At 46.3% G+C, this 18745-nt stretch overlaps 1 long non-coding RNA gene across 1 annotated transcript; it reads left to right on the top strand.

The window, feature by feature from the left end:
• The first annotated feature begins 995 nt into the window (after positions 1–995).
• LOC122705494 lies at positions 996–17102 on the top strand. Its single transcript, XR_006344123.1, has 3 exons — positions 996–1126; positions 5215–5222; positions 17060–17102. It is a non-coding gene; the product is annotated as an uncharacterized LOC122705494 (long non-coding RNA).
• The last annotated feature ends 1643 nt before the right edge of the window (positions 17103–18745 follow it).

Raw genomic sequence — 18745 nt, 5'->3', positions numbered from 1 at the left:
TGCTGAAGCTGAAGCTCCAATACTTTGGCCACCTGATGCGAAGAACTGACTCACTGGAAAAGACCCTGATGCTGGGAAAGATAGAAGGCAGCAGGAGAAGGGGATGACAGAGGATGAGATGGTTGGATGGCACCACTGACTCAATGGACATAAGTCTGAGCAAGCTCCAGGAGATGGTGAAGTTCAAAGGGCTGCAAAGAACTGGACATGAATGAGCGACTGAACAACAACAGCAACTCTTCCCTCTGGATGGGTGCCTCATGGGACCCTTAATTAAGTGTAGATTATTCAAACTAATTTTATTCAGTGACACTTGCTCTCAAGTTTCTTATTTTGATCTTGCTTTAAAATGAGTTAAGACTGTCTTGGTTTCCCATTTTCCTGGAACATGCTGGGGAGAACAAGTGGTCCAGCAGAGAGAGGGTGAACTTCAGCACGAGGCAGCTTGGCTTGAATCACCGCCTTGCCCTGTGAGCTGTGAGACGGTAGGCACGCGATGTCACCTCTCTGCCTCAGAGTGCTGTGGCAGAGACACAGTGAGGTAAGTCCACGAAATCACCCACACAACGTCTGACCCACAGGTGCCAGGAATCAACAAATAGTCGCCTCCCTCTTCTCCCACCTCCTTCTGAATTTATGGCTACAGCGCTCTGCGCTGTAATCTCAAATCAAACTCTTGCTTTATTTTTTCCCTCCTCCAAAGGCTTTGAATGCAGCGGCTGGCCACTTCTTTACCCACCAGTATTTGGGAAAGAGGGGGCATTCATCATTGGCAGCTCTCTTCTCTCTTCTGGTTGTGCAAATTTCTCTGCAAACTACTAACCCTTTATTTTGTGGCTGGGTTCAATAATTCACAAGTTGGTGTGGGTACTTCTTGGAAACAGCACAGGGATGATCTTCTCTGGGGTTTATCGAAACTGCTGAATTTGGACTCTTTTTGCCAAAGCCCCTTCTGTAGGATGTGAGGCAGATGGTGGGTTGGCAGATGCTGTCCTAGCAGGAGAGAGGCGCCTGCAAAACGAGGGCTCTGATGAAAATGTTAGTGAGAGGTGCCCAGGTCTGCAGGAGGGGATACTCGGCACAGACAGATGGACTGGCTACAACACTGCCCTCCGCCTCCCACCAGGTAAGGTTGTGGCTGCTCCATCCAGGATGGAACCCTTATAATCAATCAAGGTGTCAGTCCAGGTGGCCTGTGACGAAGGCGTGGGGGCCGCAGGTGCGCAGGCAGGTAACAGAGCTCTGGCAGCCCCCTCCCGTGCATGGTTAATGCATGAGGCGATATTCAATCACCTCCTCGCAGAGCAGTTGGGAGCAAGAGAGCAGCTAACTACACAGCAAATGACCAGCCTAGACACCACTGGAGTCAGACTGTAACTCAACAATCAAGTTCTGCGCTGGTTCCCAGTACATTGTTTCCAAAGCTGGCCAGGCAGGATTTCCTACAGCCTGGATTAAATAAGCCTACTTCTTTCCCTCAAGCTGAAAGAGAGGGCCTGGGGGCTTCTGTCTTGTGACCTGAGTGATGGCATGGTGGTGGGGGGTTGGGGGGATCATTTTCAATCCTGGACAACTTTGGAAAAGACTGGCATGTGGGAGGGAAGTCAGCAAGCACAAGGCACTGGGCCAAGCCAAGAACATGACTGACAGGGGAACTGTGGCCAAGACTGGGGATCAGAGCCCAGGGAGTGAGGAGAGGCATATCACCAAGAAGTCACCAAGCAAATGAGAGCTGGCGGCCCTGCCTGCCTTTAACTAAATGGTGGCCCCACCTGGAGACTGTCGACCCACCCATCCTGATCCACCAGGGGCCAGCTGACAGCTCCTCTTTGCCCCGAGACCTTGACACCTAACTGGGGGCACGGGAGCGGGTCTGTGTCCTCAGAGCAGGAGTGAGTTCTCAGCCAGATGTGAGAAGAGGGGCCCATATTCTCAGATTCTCCTTCTGATTTCTTCTGTGAAGTCAGAGCTAGGAGTGGTTGACAGAGTGAGGGGACATTCTCTGTCTATCAACCGCAGGAAACTGGGCAAAATTTCAGTGGTGAGGAAATACATCTTCTAAGCGTAGAGTCACCTGTCATTTAGTGAGGCCTGGGTGTGTGGACTGGGTCAAAGTTCTAATGTCTCAAACAAATCCCTTGTTACCACCTCCCCCTAGGTCTGTTCCACCCCTCAATCCTCCTGGTTAAGCATGACTAAGGGACTCTCTACTTTGGGTAACTCCAGTCAAACCCTTTAAAGCCATCCTCTCCCCCTCTCAAACCCCACATTCTTTCTCGCATCAAGCCTTGTTTCTCCTCCTTCAGGAAGCCCCCCATCTAGTCTAAACCACCACCCATTGTCTCCCAGCTGGTCCCCCTGCCTCCTCTGTGACCCCATCCCAAGCCATCCCCCAGCCTGTGTCCCCAGTGATCTTCCAGAACATCCCTCCCCTTGAAAGACCCCTGCCTGTGGTTCTCTACACTCCATGGGATAAAGCAAAAGCTCCTTTACCTGTCTTATAATGCCTTTTGTGGTATTACCCCTGCTTACTTTTCACAGGCCTCTCACACCACTCCCCTCCCCCACTGCTGGCCCCGCCCCCCACCCTCCAGGCCTTTATTTATTTGTTTTTATTAGTGACTCATTCATCAAGTATGTATCAAGTGCTTACTGCCTGCCAGCCTCTGTTCTAGGTACAGTGAATACAACAATGAACAATACAGCAAGGGTAGCAAATGATCTGCCATCAGAGAGCTTACACTCTTTAGTGGAGGGGGTGGGGGGCGGAGCAGGACAAAATATGTAAATGAGCAACTATGCAGTATGTCAGATGATGATAAGGGCTAAGGGGAAGCCAGAGCAGAGGAAGAAATGGTTGGTAGAGATTTCTAGCACTCACCTATATCTAACTGCTCTCTCCTTCCAGCCCATGGCCCAGCAGGGTCACCCTCCATTGCTGTCCTCTGAAGTCAGATGGGGCTAATAGATATGTGCTTGCCAAGGGGGAGGGGGGTAGGGAGAGATGCAGTGGAAGGTTGGAATAGCAGATTAGGCTATTATATATGGAATGGACCATCAACAAGGTCCTACTGTGTAGCACAGAGAACTATAGTCACTACCCTGATGATAAACCATAATGGAAAAGAAAATAAAAAAAGAACATATGCATATAGATAAATGATCATTTTGCTGTATAGCAGAAATTAACATAACATTGTAAATTAACTATACTTCAATTTTTAAAAAAGGAAAGTTAGATGAAGCTATATGACTAATTTTTACCAATGGGATGTGAGCCTTAGTGATGTGAGCGTCAGTTTGGGGCTAAAGCATTTGTTGGGGCAAGGTCTTCCGGTGCTCACTTCCCCAACCTTCTCTGGCTCTCTCTAAGAGCACATTCCTCAGTAAGTCACTCAGTACTCTCCACAATTTTGACCTTCATTCTTACCTCCTACAATATCTTTCCCCAGTGTCTTCCTCCACCCCCTTGGCTCCCCTTTCCTCCAGTCATAGCAATCTACTCCTCCCAAGAAGACACCTTGACATTTTGTGCCTCCTTTCTCTACTCCCCTATCTGCCAACGTTTCAAAGTTTGCCTCAAATTCTATCTTCTCAGGAAGTCTTCTTGGATTTTCCCATCAGGGTGAACTTTTCCCATCTGTAGGACCCCTCCACCATTAGCATTTCTGTTTTAGCATTTCTCAGAGGCTGCTTTTGTTAGTTGCCTGGTTATATGTGCGCCATATATGCTCGCCATATGGTTATATGCTCGCCATATGGTTATATGCTTGACAACCAGTTTTTGGGCTTCTGGGGGTTGAAGACTCTGCCATATTCATTAGCATTTCTCAGAGGCTGCTTTTGTTAGTTGCCTGGTTATATGTGCGCCATATATGCTCGCCATATGGTTATATGCTCGCCATATGGTTATATGCTCACCAACCAGTTTTTGGGCTTCTGGGGGTTGAAGACTCTGCCATATTCATCTCTGTCTCCAGGGCTGCTGTATATGGTTGCACAGGTGGGACTCTGCACAAGAACATCCAGCTTGGAAGTGGGGGGGAAGGGGGAAGGGAGAGGGTTGTGGGAGATGATGTAGGCTGAGCATTGCTCACCAAGCTGCGCTGCCTGGCAACAGCCTGTGTCGGCCCAAAGGAAGAGATGACTTTTTATATTTCACACAAAGATGCTGTACAGGTGAGAAGAGGCCTAGCCTGTGCCCCTCAGCACCTGAACATTTTGCTTCGCAGGTGATATGGGCTTCAAGAACATTTGCAGGCGAAGCAGCCCAGTTCTTACCATAAATGCTAAATAGTGATTCAAGGTCATTGATGAACAGAACAGATCATGCCTCCATGCTCTCTTTTCCATCTCTGCCTCTGTGGGCCGCTTGAGTGGTTCACTGTTATTCTGAAGACCCTGCATATGCCTCTGAAAGGATTTAAGAAATCTGTCCCACATCACGACCCACCGCGAGTCTGCAGAGATTTCAGCCCCTCCCCTTTGGAGAGGAGCCTGCCCCTACTTGTCCTCAGGCGGGTCTCAGACCGCCGCCATATCCTTGGGTGACTGGTGGAAGATTCTACTATGAGAGTCACAGAAGGACTGGAGCCAGCTGAAAAAATAACTGCATTTCTTTCCCCCAGAGTGAAAATTGTCCATTTTCCTGTTTCTATCCGGTCCAGCCCTTAGTGGTGTGATCACATCTGCCAACTCTTGGCCAAGCCCAGTGGGGAGGGAAATTGTTAACAGGAAATTCCTTTCAGGGGCATCCAGAGGCCACCTGGACCTCCACTTAGGAAAGTCATCAAAAGGAACTAGGGCTGTGCTTGGGGGAGAATGAGGGAAGGTGGGGGAAGACAATGAGGCAGGTTGGCCTGTCATGGCCCAAGGCCCAGTAGGTTCTCAGGCTGGTCACTTGGGGGAGCCGTTCCTGAAAACAGCTGAGACTGGTTGAGGGGGGCGGTGCGCATTGACCTTCCAGGCTCTTGCCCTTCTGCCTATGTCTTTGCTTGCTCTTCACTTTCCAGGCCCTGCATCTCTGCACATCTTGGCTGGTCAGCTTCCTGCTAAAAGTCTTCACTCTTCTGGCTTCTACCGCACAGCACCCCAGTCTCTCTGGATCCCTTTCCCCCCAGGGCTCCTCCGTGATTCTCCCCACCTCTGCCACCCACTCCTGAACGCTGGTGGACCTCTGGTCCCATACTGCAGGCCTCCCTGGCTAGCCAACAGCATGGAGGGTAGCCTCAGAGCTCTTCTCCCCTTTGACAAATGTATGAGTGCACACACATATGCTACTTTTTAAAAAATCTAAAGAGCTTCCTACCATGTGTATACTGTCTGTGTTCTTGATTTCACCTGATAGCACCATCATCCGCTGGTAGCAGAGGCAGAAGTCTGGAATCAACCTTGACTCCTCCTATTTCCCATGCTTTCCAATTTAACCTTCTAAATCATTCTGAATTGCCCTTCTTGTCTATTTGGACTATGCCCACTCATTGCCTCTTACCTAGATGATTATAACCATTTTCTAATTGACCTTCCCATCTCCAGATTGCTGTCTTTTAGATTAAACCTTTTACATCATTAAAAAAATAGGGGTTTTGAAATTGAGATGAAAGTTACATAATGTAGAATTCACCATTTAAACTATTTTAAAGTGTGCAGTTCAGTGGGGTTTTTTTGTATATTTATAATACTGTACCATCATCACTATCAAATTCCAGAATATTATTATAACAGTGTTTTTGAACTCCAAGCCTTGGCCTATTACTGGGGGGCTATGAAATCAATTTAGTAGTTTGAAACCATTATGTAATTTAAAAAAATGACATCACCATAGATCAGGGATCATTGCAAAGGTGAAAAGGTAACTATTGTTTGATGAAACTTTTGTTTCAGCTAGATTCTTTATATGTTTCTTGTGTATACAAAAAATTGAAATGAATTTCTAACTGTGAATCATGATTTTAAAAAGGGGAGCAGGAAGACCATTACAAGTCCACAGTGTCTAGCTAGAGAGATTTTAAATTATAAATCTAAGTATGTCACACCCCACCCCCCCGCCACCCCATCTAATGCTTGCCAGTGGCTCCTTAGCTAAATCATTCATTAAGAAATGTTTGTCAATGAGCCTACTATGTACAAGTCACTGTTCTAGGGGCTGGGATATAGCAGTAAACAGGGTGGACAAAAACACCTGCCCTGATTCAGTTCATATTCCATATGGGGGAAACATAGTAAATAAGAAAACTGTACAGTATATTGGGGCTTCCCTGGTGGCTCAGTGGTAAAGAATCCACCTGTCAATGCTGGAGATGCAAGAGACATGGGTTGGATCCCTGGGTCAGGAAGATCTCCTAGAATAGGAAGTGACAACCCACTCCAGTATTCTTGGCTGGAAAATTCCATGGGCAGAGGAGCCTGATGGGCTACACAGTCCATGGGGTCACAAAAGAGTCGGACACAACTTAGCAACTAAACAACAATACAGTGTTAAGAGGTGGTAAGTGCTCTGAAGGAAAAAAACTGAATGGGATGAAGGGGCTTAGAGTGTAGAACAGGGGAAAGAAGCTGATGCAATTTGGGAAAGGATGGTCAGTGCAGGATTCATGAAGAAGCAACATTTCAACAAGACTTAAAGGAGGTGAAGGGTGAGCCATGTAGACACCTGGGAAAAGAGCACTTACACTAGAGGGAAGAGGCCAGGCAAGGATCCTGGGGCAGAAGCTGTCTGGCTTATCTGATGGCTAGGGAGGAGGCTGGGAGAGTGTACAGGGGGGCACTGGAAGATGTGGTCAGAGAGGGAGGTGGAAGCTGGGCCTTGTTGGGCCTGTGGGCCATTGTAAGGGTTTTTACATGGGGGGAGTGGAGCCATTGCAGTTTTGAATAGAGGAGTGACATGCTCTGGGCCGCATTTTTAAAAGACCATCCAAAGGCTTCCCTGGTGGTCCAGTGGCTAAGACTCCATGCTCCCAAGGCAGGGGTCCTGGGTTCAATCCCTGGTCAGGGAACGATATCCCATATGTTGCAACTAAGAGTTCGCATGCCACAACTAAGATTGCAGATCCCATGTGCCTCAACTAAGACTCGGTATAGCCACACAAATAAGTGAATATTAAAATAAATAAATAAAAAGACCATTTATTGGATTAGTTTGTGGTTCACAGTCCTTTACGTCCTGGTCCTGACTACAGATCGAGACTCACTTCTGTCCACTTCCGTCAGCAACACCAAAACACTCTCATTTCCCTCCAGGTACTGTGATGTTTCTCACCCTGGGACTTTGCTGTTCCTTTTGCTTGGAAGACCCCTCGCCTTAGGCTGGGCTCACTCTCCTCACCCGCTCTCAGCTCAGCTGCTCCCTCCTGTCTCAGCTCCTCCCTTGGACTGGCTGATGTGCCCGCTACTCAGCCCCCAGCCTTCCATGAACGTCTAGCAGTTTCCCGGATTGTACTGTGGCTCATGTTACAGTGCTCAGCTTGCTTGCACATCTCTGATTCCTGGGAGGCACAGGACCTTGCCTCTTGCATCTTCTCATCCCGTTACCTAGAGCAGTGGTGCCCATAGATCAAGGAAGTAGTACAGGGATGGCTGTTGAATCAGCTGTTGCTGCTGAGAACTCAGCGAGGCCTAAACCAATTGCCCAAGCCATGCAGCTTAGCGCTCCCTGCTCCTTGCTGGTGCCCCTTCCACTACACCTTGAGGTTCCTTTCCTGGGATTCTCTGAGGCTTTCCTGGGGTAGGAGGAGTTGCAATTCTGCAGTGTCCCTGGAGGAATTTAACGGATGGGATGGGATAAGATGAGTGGTGGGAGGGGTGGGGTAGGGAAGGGACTTAGAGGTGGCAGCCTGCCTAAGGTTACACCATGCTCACTGGACTTGGGGGGCCCCTTGCAGCGTCTGGCTCTGCACCGTGATCGGTCTACGTGATACGCCCCAGGCCCAGCTGTATCTCTTCTCAGCAGCAGATCTCCTTACACCCAAAGTGCTTCATCACACTAGAACCAGAGCAGAGGGGACAGGCCGGCGTCCCTGTGGCCCCTGGCACAGACAGGGCTTTGGCATAATTTGGAAGCAAACTCGGGGACTCCCCTGAGACACCAGAGTATCCTGCCCTGGGCTGCCCGGCCAGTGCTCGGAGATTAGGAAAGAAGCGGTGCAGACTTCCCCTGTGAGCTCCCCTTTCCTGTGGTGAGAAAGACACACACGGAGGGGAGGGATAAATGAAGAGCTTGGGATTAACAGATACACCCCACTATATATAAAATAGATAAGCAACAAGTGCCTCCTGGACAGCACAGGCAACTCAGTATTTTGTAATAACCTATAATAGAAAATAAGCTGAAAAGAATATGTATATACATTTATTATACTATATATTATTATAGTATTTACACATTATATATTATATATGTATATTTTATATAGTGCTCAGCCTCTTGGAGGTGTCCAACTCTGTGTGACCCCCTGGACTATAACCTGCCAGGCTCCTCTCTCTATAGGACTTTTCAGGCAAGAATGCTGGAATTGGCTGCCATTTCCTACTCCAGGGGATCTTCCCGACCCAGGGATTAAACCCGTATCTCTTGCATCTCCTGCATTAGCAGGTGGACTCTACCCTGTGCCACCTGGGAAGTCCCATATATTTTACATACAAGTATATATATTCTTTCCAGATTACTTCTTATATGTAATGTATATAACTGAATCACTTTGCTATATACCTGATATCTAACACAACATTGTAAATCAACTATATACTTCAATTTTTAAAAAAGACACGCACACAAGAATAGGGGCACAATTGAAAATGAAATAAAATGTCACACATCGTTTCCTTCCAGCACATTGTTTTCCTTCTTTTCTCCCCTGTCTTCCCATAGGCAACCAAGAATCACACTTTCTGGACACACGATAAACTCCCTCTTCCAAGCATCTTTGCAGCCTAGACTTACAGTTTTTCCTTCCCAGGTCTATTTCCTTATAAATATTCCAAGGTGAGGCTGCCAGCTGGTGATTTATTTACAAGGGGGTATCATTTCAAGCAGCTGTGACTACTACACCTCTCACCAAACTTAGCCTCGTTATCTATTTTAGATGAGACCAGGATGATTCACTCTATCTTGAGTTTCCATTCCAGCCAAACTAAAATGATTTCTGCTTTAAAAGATTTACAATTTTACAATTTTAAATTTACAATTTAAAATTTCCAGTTTAAAAAATGGACAAGTCGAACAAGTGTCTGGTCTGATGGCGGCCACTACTCCTAGTGCGCGAACCTTCTCACAGGGACAGCACCCACGTGTGCACACACTCGTGTGCCATCACCCTGAGGCCTCTGTCGTGGTTCTCCATCCCCAAAGGGAACCTTACAAAAGAGACAGAGGAGAGCACACGGCCAGGCCAGTCTTGCTAAACGGCTGCTTATCCCAAATCTTTCTAAGCCTCCTTATTCCACCCACATAACTTCTGGGGGAGTGAGGACTCTTCTGGGATTTCCCAGAAGATGATGCCTGTGCCCACGTGCAGACCACTTCTGCCTGTGATTCCAGGATACGCAGGAGAGTGAAGGGCAGCAGATATAAGGCAGCAGGTGCTGGAGGAAGCTCGAGGGGGCAGCAATCCAAGGGGCTCAGGCCGAACGGGTAGGGATAGGGAGGGATAGACTTGGTGACAGAGAAGAAATGAGAAGTCCTTCAAAGAAGAGATGATTCAAGGTAGAGGAGCAGACCCTCAGATGTCGTGCTGTGGAGGAACAATAAGGGTAAAGAAGTGAACGCTTACTAAACACGTGCTATGTCCCAGTCACTGGGGTATGTACCAGAGGGTAGAAACAGGTGTGGTCCCTCACCCAAGAGAGCACAGAGTCTAGTGGGGGTGGCAGGTGAGTCCCGGGTACCATTAACCGTAATACAAGCCAGGGGGCATTAGGGAGCGGTAGTGCCACTGTCAAGTCTGGAGGCTGCAGAGGGGCTGCGATGGGTGGGCAGCCCTGGTTCCAGGGTCCTCATCCCCAGGGAAGAGGGATGGTTCCCCATTAGGCGCTGGGCCCTAGGGGCAAATGCATGATGTCTCAGTTAAGGCTTTCAGTTTTCTGGAGGTCCCTGCCGGCTCCAGCCTCTCACATCAGACACAGGTAGGGTCATATCTTGTTTTCTGGCGTGGTGACTCAGCTGACCAAAATAACTCTTGCTAGCAGCAGCTCTTTCTGCATCTTGTGGGCTGGGGACAGGCAAACTGGGAAGGCCAAAACTGCCAACCATTGAGATGAGAGGACTGCTCCATCTGACTCAGCCACAGATATGGAAGGGGAGAAGAGAAACGGAGACTCAGAGAGAGACAGAGAGATGCAGAGTGGGCCCTTTTCTAGCAGTAAGGCCGGGTGCTCCTCAGCTCTTGGTTCGGCAGCTGTGGAAGTCACAGGGCGGTGACTACCAGGCAAAACAGCTTATGAGTCTCAGAACTCAGGATGCTCCCCCCCGCACCCCAAGGCACTGCTGGCCACACCTGCAAGGTGGTGTGACCCGTGCATCCCCCCACAAAATGGACGCCTCCCAGTCAGTTAGTCTGTCTGCTCCCAACGTGCCCAGGCCCTCACAGTTCCCTTGCTCTTGGCTCCAGGATGGTCCCACACATCCTGGGGGCTTCAGGATGGTCCCACACATCCTGTTCCCAGGATCCCCTTGTCTTGGCCCTTGGGTGTAGGGTATGAATGTGCGCCTCACAGAATCACTTCACTGGTGCCCTTCTCCTAAGGCCACCTCATTCTGTGAGTTGGGATTGGCCAATGAAGAGGGATGCCAACCCGTCTTTCTGCTCATCCACATCCAGTTCACACACCAAGGCTCATTCATCCCCACTTCTTCCATTTAGAGTCAGCACAAGAAGCTCACATTTAAAAGTGGGTCTGGCACCATGCTGGGGCTTCCCTGATGGTTCAGTGGGTAAAGAATCCACCTGCCAATGCAGGAGAACCAGGAGACATGGGCTCAATCCCATGGAAACACAGGCTGGGAAGATCCCCTGGAGGAGGAAAATGGCAACCCACTCCAGTATTCTTGCCTGAAAAATCCCATGGACAGAGGGGCCTGGTGGGCTACAATCCAAAGGGTTGCAAAGAGTTGGACACGACTGATCAACTAGGCATGCAATACCACGGCACAAGTCTGGGTGCTGACCAACATCCTTTCATCTAGATAATAATCCCAAGACAGAGATACTGTTAAGTAAGTGAGAAAACTGAGTCCAAAGAGCATCAATGATTTGCCCAAGGACTGATCCTGGGGCTGAAGCTCCAATACTTTGGCCACCCGATGTGAAGAACCAACTCATTGGAAAAGACCCTGATGTTGGGAGAGATTAAGGCAGGAGGAGAAAGGAGCAGCAGAGGATGAGATGGTTAGCTAGTATCACCAACTCAATAGATATGACCTGAACAAACTCTGGGAAATAGTGAAGGACATGGAAGCCTGGCATGCTGCAGTCATGGGGTGGCAAAGAGTCAGACGTGACTGAAGACTGAACAACAACGAACACCAGTGGTTAGGGTGTAGCTGGAATCTGGACCCAGTGCCTTCTGAGGCATTGCACCCAGGCTCACATCCATATGCCTCTTTCTCAGAATCTGACCGTGGTGCTTGGAGCCTGGATAACTCATCTGAAAATGCAGATGATTTTATATTAATAATAGCAAACGGAAGTCCTCTTTTCCTTGTGATCAGGACATGTAGTTGGTTGATTAATCAAGCTGTAAAGTCAAAATAGGACATGTATAATCTTATTTTGATGTGAACCCAGGGCCTTTTCTTTAAAAAAAAAAAAAAAAGCCCCCTAATGATAATCCTCTTGTCTTGCACAAGCCACACTCATATTTTCCATTTTCTGTTTTTATAAAGAGAAATTAAGTCATGAAACAATTTAAATGCAGAATCCTAGATTTACACAAGTAGCAGTAATGTTAGTGGCTCAGTCATTTATGACTCTTTGTGACTCCATGGACTGGAGCCAACCAGGCTCCTCTGTCTGTGGGATTCTCCAGGCAAGAATACTGGAGTGGGTTGCCATGCCCTGCTCCAGAGGACCTTCCTGACCCAGGGACTGAACCCAGGTCTCCTCCATTGCAGGTGGATTCTTTACTGTTTCAGCTACAGGGAAAGCTCCCTCTGTTTTTTAGTTATCTCATCTATACTTTGAAAGATTTTTTAGTTTTTTTTTGTCAGGTTTTCCTAAGTAATGTGTTTGTCATAAAATAGCAATAGTTATTTTTCGTTCCACTCCTCTATTTTGGTTTATATTCCTTTTGGTTAAATCAAATAATTACAGTGTTAAGTATAAGTGTCATAGATAGATTGGGGAACAAAAATAATTGATTCTTGGTTAACATTTGGTGGGAGCAGAAGTAAGGAGGTGTGTAAGAGATGAACTCCTAGTTGGGAGCATCAGTTGGCATATTTAAGACAGAGGGTGGGAGCTGGATGACCTGGTCAGTTAGTTAAGGAGAGGACAACTGCAGGTAGCAGCAGTGAAAGGATTTAGTGACATAGCACTCATATATAAGCCATCGTCATGATTGCTGAGTCTTCCCTGGTGCTGCAGCCCACATGGACCTCTGCCCCTTGTGACCTTTCTTTCCTGGGGAACATTCAAGAGACCCAGATCAACCAGTATGAGGCCTAGGTCTAGTACCAGCTCTGCTGCTGACTGCCACTGTAGATTTGGGCAAATGACATTATATGTCTTCACCTGTTTTCTTCTCTGTAAACTGAAGGGATTGTGTGAAATTGTCTGGGAAGGCTCTCCTGGCCCTGTTAGTTTTGAGCATCTCAGGATCAGGTTTCCTGTTCACTCTCGTCCTTGGGGATCTCAGTCACCCCCAAGGTGGCAGCATGCTTCCCTAAGGCTGTAGCAACAGTTTTGCTCCCACATGTTCTGCACTGAGCAGACCCATGATTCCTGCTGTTCATCCAGCTGCCCTGCAAGTGGGATGACCTGACCTCTCTTGGATGAACAGGTGAGACATTTCAGACGAACTCAATGCAAAAGCATATTGTCAAACGACAGTTACTAAGATAGTATGTCTCTGGAGCACAAAGGGCTCTCTTATAAGAACATAATATATGATAAAGGAACTAATGTTCGGTATTAGAAAAGCTGAGTAATGATTTGAGAAAAAATCATTTAGGCTCACATCTCAAACTATACTCAAAAATAGAGTTTTTCTTAAATGTAAAACAAATTTTTTCTACAGAAAAATCAGGAGAAAATGTAACAGAATGTTATCATAGCCCTGGAGAGAGATGTCTCTGAAAGTCTAAAAGCCATGGATAAACTCACAAAGGGAAAGAATAATTGGTTTCACTGGTAGCTCAGAGGGTAAAGAACCTACCTGCAATGCAAGAGACCTGGGTTCAATCCCTGGGTCAGGAAGATCCCATAGAGAAGGGAATGGCCATCCACTCCAGTATTCTTGCCTGGAGAATCCTGTTGGCTATAGTCCGTAGGGTCGCAAAGAGTCAGACATGACTGAGTGACTAAGCACATGTAAAAATAGGTAAAAGCAGTTTGTGAAAGAAAGAGGTGACAGGAAATATTTCCAGCTAAGATAAAATATGAAGGGTTAACAGAGAAGAAAACCAGCAAGACTCCTATCAACAAATGTCTTCTTGTAGAAGCAGACATTCAACTGGTATGGTAAAAATTCCAGCCTTTCCAGTAGTTACATGCATGCATGAAAATTAAAATAAGAACAAATAAACAATTAAATTAAGCAGAACATAAAAAACTTAGACTATTAGTGCTGGTAAGGCTAGGACAAAGTTGCCAGGTGGGACTATTAATTCCAACCATTTGGAAATTGATTTCAAGACATTTAAAAATGGCCTTGTTCCCTTTGATCCCACTTCTAGAAAAGCATCCTAAGAAGATCATGTTAAATATAGATAAGGCTATTTCTAATGAAGCTGTTCATGAGAACATTTTTAAAGGAAACACTATATATGTTACAGAAGAGGGATGAGTTAAACATTATGCATTAATACCAACCCAATGAATGATTTTGCAGACATTGAAAGAATCAACACTATGGCAAAGTGGAAAATGACATTTACGTTGCAACTCAGTGACCCCCTATGAGCTTCAGTTTTCTTATTAACAAAATGTGGGTAGTAATAGTAATTTCCTTGAGAAACTATAATTTAAAAAGATATGTTCAATAGCAGCACTGTTTATCAATACAAGAGCCAAGACTGAAATCAATCTAATTGACAGATGAATGGATAAAGATGTGGTACATATATACAATGGAATATTACCCAGCCATTAAAAAGAATGAAATAATGTCATATACAAAAGCATGGATGAACCAAGAGATTATCATACTAAGAGAAGTAAGCCAGGCAGAAAAAGACAGACATATGATATCACTTACAAGAAGAATATAAAAAAATGATATTAATGAACTTACAAAACAGAAGTAAACCCACAGACATAGAAAACAAACTTATGGTTACAAAGGGGAAAGTGGGGGGAGGGATAAATTAGGAGTTTGAGATGAACATATACATACTACTATATATAAAATAAATAACCAACAAAGACCTATTGCATAGTACAGGGGACAACATTTATTATTTTGTAATAACTTGTAGGAGAAAATAATCTGAAAAAGATGCATATACACATACATACAAATATATACACACACATATATATGAGTCACTTTGCTATACATTTGAAACTAACACAACATTGTAAATCAACTATTCTGAAAAAAATAGTAACTTCCTTATAATGTGTTATAAGAATTAAATGAAATAATGTGTGCTATGTGCTTAACCTAGAACCCAGGCTATGGTAAGCATGCGATAAATGTCAGTTAATGCCATTATTTCTGTAATTGTCAAATACAGATAATATAGAACTGGAATGGAATATAAAAAACATAATAGTTATGTTAGGGTGGTGGGCTTATAGGTGATTTTTTTCTTCTATTTTCCAAACTTCACATACTATTGATATATTTGGTTTATAATCATAACAGCTTTGTTGAGGATCAATTTATATATCATAAAATCTATCCATTTTATGTACACAGTTCAGTGTTTTTTAATATAGTACAGAATTGTATGACATCACCAAAACCTATCACCCTAAAAAGACTGCTTGTGCAAGTTTGTAGTCCCTTCTTGTTTACACCTCAGCCCCAGGCAACAGCTAATCTGTTTTTTTGCCTCTACAAAGTCACCTCTTTTGGACATTTCATACAGATGGAATTAGGCAATATATGGTCTTTGGTGAGCTTCCCCTGTGGCTCAGCAGTAAATAATCTTCCTGCAATGCAGGAGACACAGGAGAACCACATTCGGTCCCTAGGTGGGGAAGATCTCCTGGAGGAGCATATGGCAACCCATTCTAGCATTCTTGCCTGGGAAATCCCATGAACAGAAGAGCCTCGTGGGCCACGGTCCATGGGGTTGCAAAGAGTCTGAAGCGACTGAGCCCAGCATAGCACAAGCACATGATCTCTTGTGTCTGGTTTATTTCAGTATATAATTTATGGGAGTTCAAAAGAATCGTATGCCACTGTCATTGCAAAACAAAAAACAAAACAAAAAGCAGTGGTTGTTCCTTGGCATGGTTGTCCTTTACATTTTCATCCAAACGTCCAATAACAGCCAGGGTCCTGGCAGAAACAGATGCCCACTTGGAGGGGTCAACTTAAGAGAGTTTAATGGAAGCACTGTTTAGAGAGGGGTTGGTTAAGTGAAGGGACCCAATGATGCATCATCCAAGGTCTCCCATCAGACAGAAGCTGGTCCCACCTTGAAGCCTAAAGGACAGAGGGGAAGAGCAGTGGTGCTGGAACCTGCAGGGTAGGGCCAGATGACCTGGCACAGAGGGAGCTGGTGGACGGGTGGGTACCAACATCCTGACCTTGCTCCCTGTCCTCCATCTTCATCTGCGGCTGCTGCCTCCCATTGACTAAACCCAGCGGGAAGGCAGCAGATTGGGAGCTCCTAGAGGTCAGCCTTCAGGGCAAGAGGAGAGCAGAGAAAAGCCATGAACGGGCGTAGAGGGGCCGCAGAGACCCCAGAGCACAGTTTTCCATTCGTGTCTCCCTCTGTCTCCACATCTTCCAGCACTGTGCACTTAATCCCACTACAGTGCTTTGAAGCCTTCCCCATGCTCTGAACTTTAACATCCTCTTGCCTTTTACAAACTGGTGCCTGATTCTGGGATGCTCTGTCTTCCTGCCTTCAACCCTTGTTCACACATCTCCAATGGGAGGGGACTGTTCTGACCTCTGTGCTCCACTGTGTGTGTGTGTGTGTGTACTCAGTTATGTCCAACTCTTTGCGACCCATGGACTCTAGCCCACCAGGCTCCTCTGTCCATGGGATTTCCCAGGCAAGAATACTGGAGTGGATTACCATTTCCTTCTTCAGGGGATCTTCCTGACCCAGGGACTCACCTGAGTCTCCTGCATCTTCTTCACTGGCAGGCGGATTCTTTACCAGTGGGCCACCTGGGAAGCCACCATAGGAGGTTTAGTCTTTTGGAAGAGCGTTAGCACATTTTGCTGGAATTCTGTGTTGGCATGACTCTCTGTGACAGAGAGCCACCACATTTCCCTGGAGGGAAGTAGCTGTTTTATTCATGATGCCTGGACTAGCACCAGTCACATGGTAGGTGCCCAAATAATATTTGTCCAAATGAAGAGTGCCCTCTAATTTTTCTGTGTTCCTGCCACTCCATCCCATTAGCATCATCCCCAGTGCTGTCTTCTGGCTCAGAGGATGGATTTTAGTGTCCTGGTAAATGATGAATAATCTTACATTTTAGAGATGCTCTAAGATAAGGCAACTGCATCATGACCTCTGACTTTAGGAATAAGCCCACAACCTAATGAAGGTGGGAAGTAAGAGTGTGAATGCTCCTTTTGTAGAGATGCAAAGTGACTTCCTCACCATTTTATTTATTTTAAAAATATTTTATTTGTTTACTTAGTTGCTCCAGGTCTTAGTCACAGCACAGGGTATCCTTGATCTTCACTGTGGCATGTGAACTCTTGGTTGCAGCATGTGGGATCTAGTTCTCTGATCAGGGATTGAATCTGGGCCCTCTGCATTAGGAGTGTGGAGTCCTAGCCACTGGGCCAAGTCCCTGGGAAGGTTTTTAAATTTAACTAATTAATTTATTTTTGATTGTACTGAACAGCATGTGGGACCTTAGCTCTTAAACCAGGGATCAAATCTGTGCCCCCTGCATTCACAGTCTTAATCACTGTACAGCCCGCGAAGTCCCTTCCTCATCATTTTAAGCAGCTCCAAGCATTTCATTTCCTCTATCCCAAAGGAAGGGAACCTCTCTAACTTTTTGCTCAGCACTCAGCTTGCCCTCTCTGATTAGGGAGACAGTAATCATCCCTTGGACTGCAAGGAGATCAAACCAGTCAATCCTAAAGGAAATCAGTCCTGAATACTCATTGGAAGGATTGATACTGAAGCTGAAACTTCACTATTTTGGCCACCTGATGTGAAGAACTGACTCACTGGAAAAGACCCTGATGCTGGGAAAGGTTGAAGGCAGGAGGAGAAGGGGATGACAGAGGATGAAATGGTTCAATGGATATGAGTTTGAGCAAGCTCTAGGAAGGAGTGGTGATGGACAGGGAAGCCTGGCATGCTGCAGTCCATGGGGTTGCAAAGAGTCGGACATGACTGAGCGACTGGACTAAACTGAACTGAACCATCCCTAAACAGAATGAAGCTAAGACAGTGAGTGAGGTGGCATGAACCAGGCATTCATAGTTGCCCAATAAGAGCTCAGCCCATTGAAGAAGTCTGCCTTTGAGACTATCACTCATTTCTCTCACTTCGTTGGTTCTCAGGTTCCTATAAAAGTCCTCAAAGGAAAGAAAAAGAAACAACAATTTTCACATTCAGGTGCCCTCCCAGCTGAAATAGATGCCTCTGTGTGCAGCCTCAAGTCCAGTGGCATTTCCTGACTGGCCACTGCAGTGGGCATTCCATCAGGAGCTTTGTCCTCCAAGTATCATCCCTGCCAGGGAGACTCCAGGTCACAGAACAGATTAAAAAAACTATGAATCCTGGGCCACAGAGCAAAGTTAGTTCTCTGGCAAGAGAAGGAGGAACGGCATTTGGGAGGGTAGCTACTGGATCCCAAGAAAAACACAGAATGAGTATGATGCCATCCAGATGACCATGAAAATGCCCCTTTCAGGAATGGTCCAGAGGGTAGAGTGGTAGAGCAAGATGATCCTTTGAGCAGATCCTTGTCCAAACCCTGGCTCTGACACTCATTGGCTGGGGTAGGGAGTGAGGGGCAGCATGAGGGTTCTCAGGACACTATTAAAACAAGATTTCCTGTTGGCTTCTTCCCAGGAAGGTAGCATAGCATAGTTGCAAGGGCGTGGCTTTGGAATGACACAGACCTGAGTTTGAATATGAGTTCTGTTATTTACTAGAGCGTGCACTGCCGTTTTGCATAGAATTTTTAGCTGGGCACATTAGCCACTGAGCTAAAAGCTGCATTTCCCAGCCTACCTCATGGCTGGATATGATCGTATGACTAAGTTCTGGGATACCAAGTGGGAGTCAATATGCAACTTACTCCCCTGCCCTGAAAGTGAAGAAGTATGTACCACCCTTCCCCCTCCTGACTTTCCTATTGTCTGGAAAGTAAACAAGGGGTCTGGGGAGTCTGCTTGGACCATGCAAATCCCCCAGGTGACTGGCAGAAGC

Source organism: Cervus elaphus, chromosome 12 (assembly GCF_910594005.1).
Source record: "Cervus elaphus chromosome 12, mCerEla1.1, whole genome shotgun sequence".
Lineage (NCBI taxonomy): Eukaryota > Metazoa > Chordata > Mammalia > Artiodactyla > Cervidae > Cervus > Cervus elaphus.
Note: the sequence above shows the minus strand (reverse complement) of the source record. Positions and strands in the feature narration are given on the sequence as shown.